The sequence below is a fragment of the Cannabis sativa genome, chromosome 5 (genome assembly GCF_029168945.1).
Source record: "Cannabis sativa cultivar Pink pepper isolate KNU-18-1 chromosome 5, ASM2916894v1, whole genome shotgun sequence".
Taxonomy (NCBI): Eukaryota; Viridiplantae; Streptophyta; class Magnoliopsida; order Rosales; family Cannabaceae; genus Cannabis; species Cannabis sativa.
In genome coordinates, this window is record NC_083605.1 from 7,382,851 (window position 1) to 7,399,848 (window position 16,998).

Sequence of the window (16,998 nt, forward strand, 5' to 3'; positions counted from 1 at the left end):
GCAGCGGTGTGTCCTGTGCAGAGGCAGACTTGACATAGGAGCTTGCTACCATTGCCACGACCATAGGGGCGAGGTCGATTGGGATGATTGGGTTGACTACGATCCATACCACGGCCATAGGAACGAGAGTTCCCGTTTCTTGATTGCTGGAATGCAAGATTAGCTTGCATGTTGAGAGAAAGATCAGCAAGAGAATGATGATGTTCGAGCCGAGTCTCGTGAGAGAGAAGAAGAGCCTGAACTTCTTCAAAGGAAAGAAGATCACTGCGAGACGTAATCCCTGAAACCATAGGGTCAAATTCAGGACCCAAGCCATTTAAGAGTTGCAAAACCAAGTCTTGATTGGAGATTGGAGAACCAGCAATCGATAGAGCATCAGCCAGATTTTGAGCCTTGTCCACATAGTCGGAAATTGAAAGATTAGCTTTCTGCAGATGGGAGAACTGGCCTTTGAGCTGCAATAAACGAGCCTTCGTCTGGCTAGAAAATCTCTGCTCCAAGACACGCCAAACAGAGTACGAAGAATTGAGTGTAGCAACCGAAGCAAGAATTGGTTCGGACATCGACGATCGTAGCCAAGAAAGCAAAAGTTGGTCTCTCTTTTTCCATTGGGTATATTCAGGATTAATGGCACCAGTGATCAATGTTGGTGGAGGAGAAGCATCCGAGAACAACACATGGTCAAGATCGTGACCAATAACTGTGGGAACAACTTTGGATTTCCAAGAAAGGAAATTGTGACGATCGAGTTTGAGGGTTAAAGAAGAAGAGAGAGAATTGGAGAATGGATTCCATGGGATATTCTGAGCAAGTCCAGCAGGAAGCGTTGTGTGAGGATCGGAGGAGGAAGACTCGGACGTAAGCCAATTGGACGATGATACCATGTAGAAGGTAGATACCTTGAGAAACAAAAATGGCAGAAGCCAGAGCAATGAAAGTAAAACAGAACAAACAGAGGAGAATTGAACAAGGAGCCTTACTCAACTGAGTAGCTCAATCCTTTATTTATACTGCATAAAGAGATACAAGTGGATAACAGAAAATCAGAAAAATACAAGTAGTTATAACTAACTAACTAACAATATATCTGTCAAATAACAGTGTCAAGAATGTGTTTAACACTATAAAATATTTATATATTTAATTTCAAAGTTAAATATCATACCTTAATAAATAAAAAATTAATTTCTACTTATTTATTGTTTATTGTTAATTTTAGATATGAAAGTGGTTTAAATTCGAATTAAATTAATATGTGATGTAATAAAACTATATTCAAATTTAAATTTGATTATTTTACTATTTTTAATACATGCTTAAATAACTATATCAGAATATTAGATATTTGATATATTTTAAAACTTAAGAACCTAAAAAAATATAATCTCTCTTTACAGCCCCATCAGCTGCCCATACCTTCTAGCCCACTCCCCCCCCCCCCCCACTCCACCCACCTGCGCGAAGAACGACCACAATCCAACCCCACTCCGCCCACTCGCATGAAGAACAAAGGACCCATTCGCACGAAGATCCTTCTCCATGCTTAGCTGATCTTTTTCCTTGTACAAAGGACTCGTCCACCCACGGGAAAGACCCATCTAAGCCCGTTCCTTTACTGTCAGAGCTCATCTCCCATCTGATTCGCCTCCCGTCTTGTTGGATCTGCCTCATTCTTTAAAAAGAAAGGTATGATTCAAAAAAAGAAAGTTTATTGTCAGTTATTTAATTTTTTGTGGTTGATTTAGAGCGATTATATATTGTTTGTGTTGAAATACACATAATTTTGATAAATTTTGCTTAATTTTTGATAGGTTTTATATGGTGGTTATGGTATTTTTCAATGTGGTGTGGTGTTAGTTGAGAAAAAACAGAACCGGTGCTGTTGGTTCATAAAAATGAAAATGGTGTCAATAGATTTATGTGCTTGTTGTTTGTATTTGTTTGGTTTTGATATATTTTTCGCTAAAATCGTGAGATCTAGTTTTCTAGTGTATTCTATATGTTCGTATCTTTCTCGACACTTTTTCGATATGTTCTTGACGGGTTCTCGACGTAAATGTCCCAAGATCAGAGAAGACTTTTATCAATAATTTTTCGATAGGTTTTGGATAAGTTATCGATATGAGTGAGAATTCTTTTTACTGTTGTTATGTTAGTTATTCTCGCTTGATTATTGATAGATTATCGACTTTGACAAGTTTTCGATAGTTCAAGTTTTACAAAAAAAAAATTAGGGAATTTAGTTATTATCGATTAATTATCGATGGGTTGTCAAAAAGTTCTTGATAAAAGTGAGAATTTTATTTTGTTGTTGTTATGTTGGTTATTGTTGCTAAATTATCGATATATTATCGATAGGTTTTCGATAGGATTAAGAATTAGTTTTGTAGTTGTCATTTTTAGTAATTGTCTACTGACTATCGATGGGTTCTGAACAGGTTTTGGATAAGGCTTAGTATTGTACTTTTTTGTTATCATGTCTGCATTTTATTTTTGTTATTATTGTATTGTTTAATTTTTTTTTATATCACTAATAAGTTGTGTTTTTTTTTCCTCTGTTGTGTTCTGTCTATTTCTTGATAGGTTTTCGATTGGTTGTTGATATGTTTCCAATAAAATTCTAACATTTGCTATGTTTTCTTTCTTCAATAGCAACTGATTGTTATGATTCATCTCCCAGATGAAGAAGCGTATGCCAAGACAATCACTTATGATGCTAAGATAGTGATTGAGATGGGTGTCGATGAGACGCATCCTTAATATGATGCCCAAGACCTTGCTGTTTTCGAAAGCCATGCTAAAAAGTAGCAGAACAAATTAAAATAACAACATCCTTGTATTAGAAAATATTTTGTATGGTTTTATACATTTTGAGACAATTAGTCTAACTTTTTCTTGTTATCAAAGTTAAACTTTAAAAATTGTAATAATAACATCTAGAGCCTCCATATAAAATATTATCGAAAAACCATCGAGAAATCATCATAGAACACATTTACTAAATTTTGTAAGGATTCCACAAACTATCGAAAAAGCATCGAGAACATGTCAATATACTATCGAAAATTTTTAAAACTTGCAATGACAATATTTGGAGCCTTCACATGAAATATTATCAAAAACTCATCGTGAACACATTGATTTTCTGCCAAGAAACTATCAAAAAATACATTTAAGCTAAATAGCAATTTCAATTAGCATAAAATATAACAGAAACAATTTTATGGATCCCAAGTAACATTAAATTATGCCTCAAACATGGTCTTTTCATGTAGTTTTGTTGTGGCCTGAACCGCCATAGTTGTCACAATTTTGAGACTGTGTTACTACTTATTTATCACTAATTTTAAATCATACTCCAATGGGTCAACCTCCAACTCTTCATATAAAATGTTGCGCATGTTTTGTAAGATTCTCTCAGCTTCAACCATCAATATCATACTTTTTTTTTCGCTTTTATATGCCCAATTAAATCACTTAATACTCAAAATACCATCATACAATACAATCAAAAATGTCGGCAATCTTGCAATTCAATACAAATAAAAAATAACTGAATCAGAATAACAAATATTAAAAATTACAATAATAGGAAATAGTGTCAAGAACCTGTTGAAAAGAAATTAATAACCGTTGAAAAAAATAGACAATCAATCATCGAGAAACAATCGATAATTAATTGAGAAATCACCGATAACATGGGCAAGGAAGTTTAAAAAGACAACTATACACACCATCAAAAAATTATTGACAAACGATCGAGAACACGTAGATAAGATGTCAAGAATGGTTGCAAATGGAAAATCATTTACCATTTCGACAAATAATCGAGAACCTATCAAAAAACTGTTGAGAAAGATCGTCTCTAACCTTGGGACATTTAGCTACAAGTTGTGACTAATTTAGTTTTTGTCACAACAAATTTTGTGACTAAAAATACTAGGAGTGTTCATCAAACCGTTCAAATCGCCCTCACCGCACCACACCACAAAAAAATACGGTTTGAATTTCTTTGCGGTGCGGTCGCGGTTTAAATTTTTTCTAAACCGCGCGGTGCGGTGCGGTTTGGTTTTGAATTTTTAATATACAGTTCAAACCGCACCGCACTACATATTATAAAAATACCAATTTTTATATTTATTTAGGTCCAATATGTGAATGTCCAAGCCAAAGCCCACTAATTATTGTATTATTGAAACTTAAAAGTTTTTTTCATATTTATTTTCAAGCCTTATGGTATTTTTGACAAGTGTTGCTCAAGCTTTGTTGTATTTGTGATAGTTTAATTATTTGGTAATAATCTAAACCGTAGAAACTGCAAAAACCGCACCGCAGTGCACTATTTTTTGCGGTGCGATTTCTGCGGTTTTTTAGTTTCGTGATGCGGGTGCGGTTTGAGAAATTGAAAAAATCGCATGTGCGAGTTGGTTTAAAAAAATGGTCGAAAATTGCACCACCCGCACCGCGAACACCTCTAAAAAATACATTTAGTCACAACAATTGTAATTTTTATGACTAATACTTTTAACTACGGACTTTTTAGTCACAACACAATAATGATAATTTATAATTAGCCACAACTTTTTTATCTTTAGTCATAAATTTTGTTGTGGCAAAAAGTAAAAAGTTTTTGTAATGATAGGACGAGAGCGACTCCTTTGGGTAGACGAGAGAGGGAGCTAGAGAGAAGTAAGGGGGGAGGGTTGGACTGGAGGGTGGAGGGAAATGTAGAGAAAATGTTTTTTTTAGGTATTATTAATTTTTGAAATAAAATAAATAAGAAGGATTTTTTAGGTAAAGTGAGATATTATTAGAATAGAATGGTATAAATAGGAAAGTATTTTTTGTAATTTTTTATTTAAAAATAATAAATGAAATTTCCCAATATAATATATGGTAATGGTAGTCATGAGTAATCATAAATTTGAGTGGCCTCCAAAATTGTTGTAAAACTCGTATTGTTTTTTTTCCATGTAAAACTCATATAGTTGGTATATAAAAGAGCCTCAGCCAAAAGTTTCTCCCTCTATTATTGAGCGCAGAACGATATTCTTTACACACCACTCGTTAACATTCCATGAAAAAACAAAAAACAAAAAGCAAAGTCATGACATGATATAATATAATATCATATTCGTTCATGTAATTTATGGCTGATAGTAAATTCAAGTGAGATTTTTTCTTTTTTTTTTTTAACTGCTATAGTGATTGTTCCTTGGCAAAAACATGCAGGATTTTGTGTTCAAAACATGGGCAACAAAGTAGTGTTGATCAAGTGGTAGAGTTTTGAAGAGTGAGCATCATTTTTTTTCTGAGTAATGCTAAATAAATAGAGCCCAAACCCTTTAAGAACTAGTGGCATTGGGGTCCTAAAAAGCTCAGCCCAATTCATTACGAAAAGAAAACAAAAAGGGTCATTATGTGGACCAGGCTGAAATATGGAAGCCTAATGGAAAATTTGCACGCTTTTTCACACTAAATATTGAATTTTTTTTTTCCTGTTTTACTGTGGAGTAGATTTTTTTTTTTCCAAAAATATTGTATTTTTTGCAAAAATATTATGTATTTTTTTATACTATGTATTGTGTTAAGTTTTCAGTGTTGTTCCACAGTTATTTCTTAGCTGTCCACTGTTATTTTAATTGTTTTGTTTTCTTATTTTATGATTGTTTTATAAAAAGACAGTATTTTTATAAAACAAAATTTCATGTAACAGTAAAATTGTAAATTTTTATTTAAAATTCAGTATTTTTTTTTTTAAGAAAAATCACTCTATTTATCATTGTGTTGTCCACTACCTATTAAGGTCCGGAAATGTAGGGGACATATATATACACTAGATCAGTCATTATCACTAACTACTTGATTCTAATTTTCTAGTGCTTTGAACTGAACCTATGGCAACTCCTTGATGAACTTTAGATTCTCTGTTTTATTTTATTTTTTCTTTTTGGATGGGTTTATGGGTACTAAACTGTTTGGTGGGCTTCTTCATTGTCACCCAATAAATTTTGGGCCTCTAAACAATTAACAAGAGTTTGCCCACTTTGTCAAATCGAAACATAACTTTAAGCATTTCTTGTTTGCCATAACAAAGTATATGTTTTGCATAATTAGTACTTTTTTATTATTCACTGAAACACTCAAAGTTTTTAAGCATTAAAAGTGTCATATAGGAAAAATTAAAGACTTTACTTTTTTATGACATATTTTTTTTAAGGAATAATTACATAAGATATTTTTTTTTGTAAAAAAATTACATTTTACGTTTTTCTTTTTATATTTTTACATTTTCATAGTAACAACACAAAAATAACAAAAAAACTATATAAAAGTAACATCTAAATAAAATCAAAACAACAACAAAAAATAAGATACAGATAACAAAAAATCAACAGCAAATTAACAAGAGTACAACATAAAAAAGCTGTATTTTCTGTAAATAAAATAAAAAAAATCGTAAAAATATTTAAAATTCCATGAAACCGTATTTTTGTAATTTTTTTTTATTTTTGTATATTTGTAAAATAATCCTTTTTTTTTTAATGTATTTGAGTTATAAGTTTTTGATTGTCTTTACATTTTTTATAAATTTTTTATGTCATATTTTTTTTTGTAAAATAGTTTTTCAATATCACATTTTAACTCTTTTTTTTTTTTTTTCATTTCCTGCCACTTTTATTTACATAAAGTTTAATTTATACGAAGGTATTATATTAGTTGATTCATTTTATTTTAATTTTTAAAATTACAAATGACAATAAATATGAGTTTAATTATTAATATATATAACATAATATTATTTGGTGTAAAAATTATAAATGTGGAGATTTTGTAATTAACTGGAGGTGGTGACATTAATAGTGAATTGGGGATATTTTGTTTGTTTTATTATTGGAAAATATTGAAATAAATTGGCAGTAATAGCTAAAGAAGTATTGAATTTTTTGCTTTTTTAGTTATACAAAAAGATATCAATTTAAATTATTTTTATAATAAATTGAATGACTATAATATTTAGGAGATTTGCCAACCCATCTATTTTAATAATTGTTGTAAACAAACAACACAAACTCAAACCTATCAATGGTTAATTAATCAACAAGAATTAAACCAGCAAAACCATAAATATAAACAAGATAATTAAACAATGAAAACAAAGAGAGAACACAAGGATTTAACCTGGTTCGGATCTCAAATTTTGAGTCCTACTCCAGCTCTCCTCCAAGGAGATATTGTTGGGTTTTATGCCCTAAATAAAACTCATTTCAATATAATCAGATTTACTTATTAATATAGATCAGAAATAACATTTAATGTTGCATGGTTCACATGATTTATTTCATGATTATATGTACATAATGTATAAATTCATCTAAAACCCTTTTCACATACTTGAGCCTGTTTATTGTGCCGTCAACACATTGGAAAGTAAACATGACTATGTGAATAAAGTTTCCTAGATTTATCAGACATAGGGTTTTACTGATATGATAATCTACAACAGAGTTTACTTGCATTTGGAGAAGTGCTATGTTCTTTCCAGAGCATTGGTTAAAGTAAAGCTCAGGTTGGATGCATGGAGTATGCATCGGAAGGGACCGATATTGAACTTTGACTTAGATTTATTAAACTTACCGTAATATCTATCCAAGTCAATATCACCAAGTTGATCCTAGATCAAATGTTCTTAATCCTGTTATGATTAGGCTCAATCTTGAAAGGCTATTCGTATTCTTTGATTTGTTAGTTAAGCCTACTTTTAGGTCAGGGTGATACGTACATTTTGGGAACACGGTAGTGCAATTGAGTGGGAGCGCTAGCATAAACATGGAATCTATAGCTTCTATCTGGCGAATAGTAAGCAAAGGATGATCTCCTTCGAGCTTGACCAAACGAACATAAATGGTGGAGTACTCATTTCACATAAGCTGAAATATCATTTATACGGGGTCAAGTGTTTTAAGGAATAAATACATTGTAGGGTGTAACGGTAATTTAATCCCTTTACAATGTAGATCATTCATATAGAGGATCATTGATCACATTAGGATTATAACAATGGATAACTAATCATGTGTCTATATGGTGGAACATATAGAGCATTCTATATACTGAGAGTGCAATTCTAAGTTCTATGCGTGGATTCAACGAAGAATTAATAAGTTAGTGAATTTTAGTGCTAAATTCTTGATCTACTTATTGGAAGCTCGGTTATATAGACCCATGGTCCCCCCACTAGTTGAGATAATATTGCTTGTAAGACTCATGTAATTGGTTTTGATTAATCAATTATAATTCTCAAACTAGACTATGTCTATTTGTGAAATTTTCACTAAGTAAGGGCGAAATTGTAAAGAAAGAGTTTATAGGGGCATATTTGTTAATTATGATACTTTGTATGGTTCAATTAATAAATATGATAAATGACAATATTATTTAATAATTATTTATAGTTATTAAATAGTTAGAATTGGCATTTAAATGGTTGAATTAGAAAATTGGCGGTTTTGAGAAAAATCAGATGCAGAAAAGGTAAAACTGCAAAATTGCAAAAAGTGAGGCCCAAATCCACTAAGCATGGCCAGCCACTTTTGTAGGAAATTTAAACTGATATTTTCATTATTTTAATGCCAAATAATTCAAACCTAACCCTAGTGGAATGCTATAAATAGATAGTGAAGGATTCAGGAAATTTACACTTAAATTTTTTATTTTTCCTTCAGAGAAAAACCTGAGCCTTCTCTCTCCCTATGTTTGGCCGAATCCACTCTCTTTCTCTTCCTTATTGAGATTTCGAAATTCTTAGTGTATGAGTAGTGCCCACACACATCAAGTGATACCTCAATCATAGTGAGGAAGATCGTGAAGAAAGACTTTCAGCAAGAAGGAGTTTCAGCATCAAAGATTTAGAGAAAGAGATCCAGGTTCAGATATTGATAATGCTCTGCTACAGAAAGGAATCAAGGGCTAGATATCTGAACGGAAGGAGTCATATTATTCCGCTGCACCCAATGTAAGGTTTCTTAAAATTTATATGTGTTTAATTTCATCGTTTTAGAAAGTTCATATTTAGGGTGTTAATCAACATACTTGTGAGTAGATCTAAGATTCTGGTAAAATAAATTCCAACAACTGGCCTCAGAGCCATGGTAATTGATTTACTTGCAAGAAATTTGGACTTTAAAACGATTGTCTGTTTGTTTTTGGATGGTATCATGTTGTATTGAGTGTTATTTGATGATTGATTAATGTTTGTAAATTTTCGTGAAAAATAATTGCGATTCTGTTTCTGGCATTATTTTTATTGGATAGTATGGAAAAAATTAAGCAAGTTAGCCTTTTACAGAACTCAATTTCGATTTTATTTGAATTAGTTATGAATTTTTGAAGATTTGAAAAAATCGGAGCTGTGCTGAAATTTTCCTGCGATCGCGAAAACTGTCCGTACAGCTCACAATTTTTTCGTTTTTCTTCGATTTTTCATGCTTTTTCATGGAATTAACTTCCGATTTTTGTGTTGTTCTATATATATACTATTACTATTCCTAATTCAATTCTAATTATCATTTTGAATTAATTTAATATTTTTTAAATTTAATTCAAGATATTAGTGTAATTTGAATTTGAATAGAATTAGTATCTATCTTCTTGCTTAAAAATCTATCTTATTTTTAAATTTGATTATATCTTATCTTATTTTTAAATTTAAGGTCAGATTTGATATATATTTTTTTAAATTAAATCTTTTTTAGATATTTTGACCTTATTTAAATTTAAAATAAGATAATTATAATCATGTAATTTTAAATAGATGTAAGATATTTTGCTAACTTTTAAATTTTGCTATTTTATTTATTTAAATTAAATTTAAAATCTGAAAAAGATATTTAACTTATCTTTTCTAATTTTTATTTAATTTTTATTTATAAAATAACATTTAAATTTTAAAAGTAGTTAGCAAATTTTGAAATGATATTTAGGTTGGTTGAAACCTAATTTTTCAAAATTGTAGGTTTAATTTTAAATTTAAATTATTTTTAAACTTTCGAATTTTTGAAATATTTTTTTTAAATTTTCGAAAATTATTATTTATTTAATTAATTATTTCGAAATTAAATATTTAATTTAAAATTAAATAAATCCTACATCCAACTATCCTGTTGGGAATTATTTTACCAGGATCTTAGATCTACTCACAAGTATGTTGTTTAAACATCCTAAATATGAACTTTCTAAAACGATAAAATAAACACATATAAAGTTAAGAAAACCTTACATTGATGCAGGGGAATTAATGTCTCCTTCCACTCAGATCTCTAACCCTTGATTCCTTTCTGTAGCAGAGTATAATCAAGATCTGAGCCCGAATCTCCTTCTTCTTCAAGCTTTGATCCTTCACAGTCTTCCAATCTATGATTGAGTTACTGCTTGCTGTGTGTGGGCACTTACTCTTTCACTAGGATCACAAAAAAGATGAAGGGAAAAGAGAGAGAGGTATTTCGGCCAAGGTAGAGAGTGAGGAAGGCTCAGTTTTCTGAAGAGAGAAATTTCTGTCAGAAAGGCTTGTTGAAAACTTGTGTTTTGACTGAGCCATCACTTTCTATTTATAGGCAACTACTAGGTCTAGGTTTAGAATTATTTGGCATTAAAATAATGAAAATATTAATTTGAAAAAGCCTTTTAAGTGGCCGGCCATATGGTGTTAATGGGCCTCACTTAATTTTGCAATTTTATCAAATTTTATCTCTATTTTCTCAAAAATGCCAATTTTCCAATTCTAACCTTTTAAATGCCAAAACTAATTATTTAATAACTAAAATAGATTATTAAATAATATTGTCATTTAATTTAATTATTAATTAGACATATAAAGTCCATTAATAAATAAATAAACCCAGAAAACTCTTTTCCTTACAATTTCACCCCTAATTAGTGAAAATTCATAAAATTAGACATAGTCTAACTTTAGAATTATAATTGATCAATCACGGAAAAATTAATGAGTCTTACAAGCAGAATGTTCTCAACTAGAATGGGGACCATGGATCTATATGCTGAGCTTCCAATAAGTGAACCAAATTTACCAAGTAAATTCCTACTTATTAATTCTTCGTTGAATCCACTCTTAGAACTTAGAATTGCACTCTCAGACTTATATAGAGCATATTGTATGTTTCACGATACCAATATACTATCTCATTTAACCATTGTTATAATCTTATTGTGATTTAAAGATCCTCTATATAGATGATTTACATCGAGATGGGATTTCTTTACCGTTCTCACCCCTCAATGTATTTTGCCCCTTAAAACACTTAGCTACCTGTAAATGGTGTTTAGTGATCTAATAATTAGTCAGTTAAACAAGAGCTCATCCATTTACTTCTATTTGCTAAGCTCGAAGGGAATCATCACTTAACTTCTATACACCAGTAGAAGCTATAGATTCCATATTTATGTTCAGCACTCCCACTCAATCATACTATCATGTTCCCAAAATATACGTATCACCCTGACCCAAAAGTAGGCTTAACTAATAAATCAAAGAACATGAATAGCACTCCTGAGTTGAGCCCAAGCATATCAGGATTTAGATTCTTTTTAATCTTAAGATCAACTACTGATATTGACTTGGAAAGATATGTATAACGGTAAGTTTGTAATATCTTAACTTAGTTGCAATATCGGTCCAGTCCAATGTATACTCCATACATTCGAAACTAGCATACTTTACTAATGTCCTGGAAAGAACATAACACTTACTCCAAGTGTAAGTACACATCATCGCTGATTATCACATTAGTGTAAATCCAATAACACTGATGAAACAGGGACCAAAACTTTTGATTCATATGATCACAATCACATTCCACTGTGTTGACGATACTGTAATTGTGAATAAACATATGATCTGGATTTAACTGATTTTGTGTGTATGAATGTAATAAACATATTAAACATGTTAAACCATTAGCATGTAAAATTCATGCAAACATCAATCACTTCTAATTTCTTTTATTGATAACTGATCAGATTGTAAAGAGTTTTATTTAGGGCATAAAACCTAACATATCCAACTAACCTTGTTGCAGGAGTATGTGTTTTAGCTTGTGTGTAAGTTTTCATAACCTATTATTACTTGATTGCAAATAGCCATGGTTACTTTTTGCCAGATCTAATGATCTGATGGCTCCCTTGGTCAAGTTAATAATTTGTAACAGGTATATTTACAATCTTCTTTCATCTGTGTATGACCTAGCAACATGATAGGACCCATCCAAAGTGTGCCTGTGTGAGCCTATGTGTTTAATTTTATTATAGATGCATATAGGTTGCTGTTGCTAAAATAAATTATCATAGTTCTTGATAGAATTTATTTAGGCCCATTTAGTTTTTGGGCCTATTCAATTAATAACAGTTGTTCATTTTAAGGTTAAATTCATCTCTTTTGGGCCTTGTGTGAGAGTTGGGAGTCATAGTAGTGGGTACGACATACTGAACCCAACACCCCCTCACATGAACTACCCCAATTGTGAAGGCCCATTTGCCTGATTTGAATAACTGTACTAGGTTAATTAAACTAGTTTAACCTAATAAAATTGATTAGCAACATAATTAATTTCATTTATTTTGAAATTAATTTAAGAAAATTATAGTTTAAAGAATTTTTTATTCTAAGCTAAACTATATGTATTTTCTTGTATTTAATTAAATATAGAATTATAACCATCTAGATTCTTTCTGGAACTTAATTTAAATTTTTCATTAAATATTCTTATTTAAGTTGATATTTAGTTATCTACAACTAACCAACTTAAATTTGAATATCTTTTGAATTTTAAATTTCAAAATTAAGTTGAGGAATTTTAGGCATTGGTTATTAAGATTCTTTAGATATTTTTTAAGTTAATATTTTTTTCGAATATTAACTTAAAATGGAATATTTTCAAATTAAGTGGTTATAACTTAATTTTTGATATTTAATTAAATTTAACTTTGAAAAATATTTAAGTTCTAGATTTTTTCTAATACAACTTAAATTAGATATTTTTTTTCAAATTTTGTGGAAAAGATACTTAGTCAAATAAGATATTTTCTAGATAGTTATTTCTAGACTACTTATTATTTCTAATATTAAATAGGAAAATATTATACACTGTGAAATTAATTATTTAAATAATTAATTTTGGTACAATTTATTTTTTCCTAGTATTAAACTAGAGATTAATAATTAAGCCTTCTCTACACTTAATTATTTATTTCTTGAATTTAATACATTTAATTAATTTGAAAAATTAAATATCTAAGTTGATTTTCATCATGATACTTAAATATTTCTTTTTCATGACACTTAATTAAATAGAAAATTATTTTTAGTTGAAATTTATTTTTTCAACTAAATTTAAATAATTTTCAAAATATATTTTTTCTTTATTTTATTAATCAAACTTCGAAATTGCATTTCTTAAATGCTGGAATTTCGAATTTTATTTGAAAAATAGATTAAAGTTGTAAATTATTTATTTTAATTTTGGACCAACTTAAATGAATAATTTTTTTCATTTAATGATTAATTAAAATAAATTGAATTAAAGTATATTATTACAAATTGAATTAATTAGTCAAAAGAAAATCTAGATAGGTGATATTTTTTTGCTTGAAGTATTTTTCTAGTGTATTTAATTAAATAGAAAATTAATATTTAAGTTGATTTTCATCATCATACTTAAATATTTGAAATTTTTTCTTATATATTTAATTAAATAGGAAAATTATATTTTTTGTTGTAAATTAATTTTATTAATTAATTTTGGGCCAACATTAAATTAGAATAATTTTTCCAGGATTAATTTTTTATTTTAACATGCATTTTCGAAAATTGTATCCTTGAATACTTTAATTTCTCAAAATGCAATATATATTTATAGAAAATTAAATTTGAGTTGTAAATTAATTTAAATTAATTTTGTAACAACTTAAATTGAATATTTTTCTAAATATTTATTGGAAATTATTACTAAGATGGAAATAATTCATGTTATTTTCATAACCATCTAAGTAAAATTTATAAATATTAAATTAAAATTTATATTTAGAATTTTTCATTCTAAATTGGAAATTTTAATGAAATAAATATATATTTAAAATAAATAGAATAAATAAAGAGAATCAAAGAAAATACAACTCTCTTTAAATAATGAGCTTTATTATTAAGATATTCGATCTCCATTGTGGGTTTTACACCGCGTTTGTTTTAGTGAGTAATCCTCCCTAATGGAGGAACGTTCATTAGCAATTTCGCACCGTTTAACCTCGCATGATAAGTAGTTTGTAAGTGTTTTGTATGGTATGGATCACCCTAATGGTGGCGACCATACTTGACTTGCAAATTATGAAACAATGGTGGAAGCTCATAAGATAGAATTGCCTTGGCTCTCGCCTAAACGGGACAACGCTGCATTCCAATCTTGATCGAATAAAAGGTTGCTAGAATGTTTAACATTTTAGACGAGCTGACAACTCTATTCAATGAATGGTAGCTTTGACTCTCGCCTAAACGGGACACTGATATCAGTTTGTTGAAAACCTTGGAAATTATTTAGGATTATAAGTTTTAGTATTTTCACTTGTCATTCCTACTTGCTATATGTTTATAATTTCTGAATTATGTATGAATTTATATTGAACCATGTTATTTTCTGTTATTAAGTTGTAGTTTAATTTCGAATCTTCATTGTTGGTCTAACTTGGCTTGTTTATCTAATGAGATAAATCCCTAGTGGATTTTCACCATTACACATACATAATAGTGTTAGATCTCGAAAGATAAATATTGTATATGCGACATCTAGCTGTTCATCAATTGATGACACCTTAGACTAGTATTTTTACGATATGAAACAAGAAGATTGTATAAATAAGATTACTTTGACTTTCGCTAATCGAAGCATTGTTGGATTCTTATTTTAAACGAAATTATCCTAATTCCTCTTAGCTTATTCATTTCGAACTAGCTTTAAAAACATATCATTGGATGAATGGTCTATAAATCATTTCATGTCATTTTAAATGACACATATGATTATAATCCCGAAATTCTATTCCCAATTGATATAAATCCTCAATCTTAGAAATTTCCTACTTGTATGGGCAAATCTGACTTAGAGTTTGTATTAGTAGTGCTGGTCCAAGATAGAATTACTCATAATATTTGGTATAAATTTAAGTCTTTGACTTTAATTTTAGATTCCAAATAGAAATTTTCTTATATTTCTAATTCCAGAATACAATACAGTTACACTTTCTCAAGTGTTTAATATCCATCTTTTATTAATGGATTCAAACTGTATGGAATATGAGTTAGGTATTCTGTGACCAGGATCCACTTGCACTATTCTAAGAATTCTTTTATAAACCTATGTCATCAAAAGACACTACCACATTTTTTTTAATCTATGGCATTTGTATCTTATTCATAGTGGATTTGACAAGATCAATCTCTGCAAAGAGTTAATATGCCTATATCCACTGAAAGTAGTTCATCTCATTCGCAGATGGATGTACATTTAGGGGTGGATATGAGTTTTTTGTTGTATTCTTAAAACGATAACTCTAGATTATACCTTATGCAAAGAAATTTGAAATGTTTGAAAAATTTCATTAATTTCTAGCAATGGTTAAACACCATTAAGGTATGTGGTTAAAGATCTTGCGAACTGATAGGGGTGGAGAAATAGTTAGTAGATATGCAGTTCAAAGATCATTAATTTGATTTTTGAATTATATCCAAACTTACCTCCCCAGAAATTTCGAGTTGCATAATGATGATTAGTTACTAGTCGTTGCCTAAATCCTTCTATGGTAATACAATTTCAGAATAATGTAATGGTTGTATACTTAATGTAAATCATTACTAGATTCATGGATGACCTAATCAAAATCTTAAGAAAAGCTAGAACTGTTAACCATGGTTTGTTAGCTGTTCTAAGTGATTAGGGGTGGACCATCCCATTGTCAATAGATAAGAAAGTGTTTGTTCAAACAAATATTACTTTTCTAAGATAATGACTAAGTCTGAAAACAAGTAGCAAATAAAGGAGATATTTCTCTTGATTCCAAAAGTGTTCTATCATCTTATATGACATATGATGATCCCACTGTCTCTGCTGTCTTGTCACAACCAAAGAGGTTAATACCATTTAGTTTTCTTCGACATAATTCACGGTACCTTGTCGTAGTGGGAGAGTTTCTAGGAACTCACCTTCTTATGACTTGGGAGACACTAGTGATTAAAATCCATTGTGAGTTTAAACAAGTAATGGATTGTCAAGATAAGAAACTAAGAAGAAAGCCAATAGAACTATGGTTTAATCCATTCACATGGAATAACCTAAAGTTTTCTATTACAAGGACATAAAAGGAAATTTTCGTATATAAGTCCATTCAATGGACTTAACAAAACTTCTTGTTCCTAGTATTATAGGTTTAAGTTTATCTAAACCTATAGCTTGTGGTATACCTGGTAATTACTTACTCTAATGTAAGCAACTTACTTTAGTGAGATGCTAAGCATTTTCTGTCTAATGGAAATCTATAGAAGTTTCACAACTTCTTAGGCATAGATTTTATTTATCTAAGGAAAAGTCTTAACTATTCCAGAAAAGATAAAGCCATGAAAGAATTTCTTATATCAACAGTGAGAGGTCTTGGATATGCTTTTGTATGCCTTAGACCAGACACCTGCTGTTGAGTGGGAGTAATGAGTAGGTATCAGATTAATCCAGGAGAAGAACATTGGAAGACAATCAAGTAAATCTTAAGATTAAGAAGAGGAACTATATGTTAGTCTATAAGGGTGTGTTTAAAACTCTTAAACTACACCATATCAGATTTCGAAATTTGCCTTTGTGCTAGTAAATCTTTCTGATAAGATGGTGGTTACTCTGGGGGTGGAATAGTGATTTTGGAGAAGTGTAAAAACCTATCTGAAGTCTC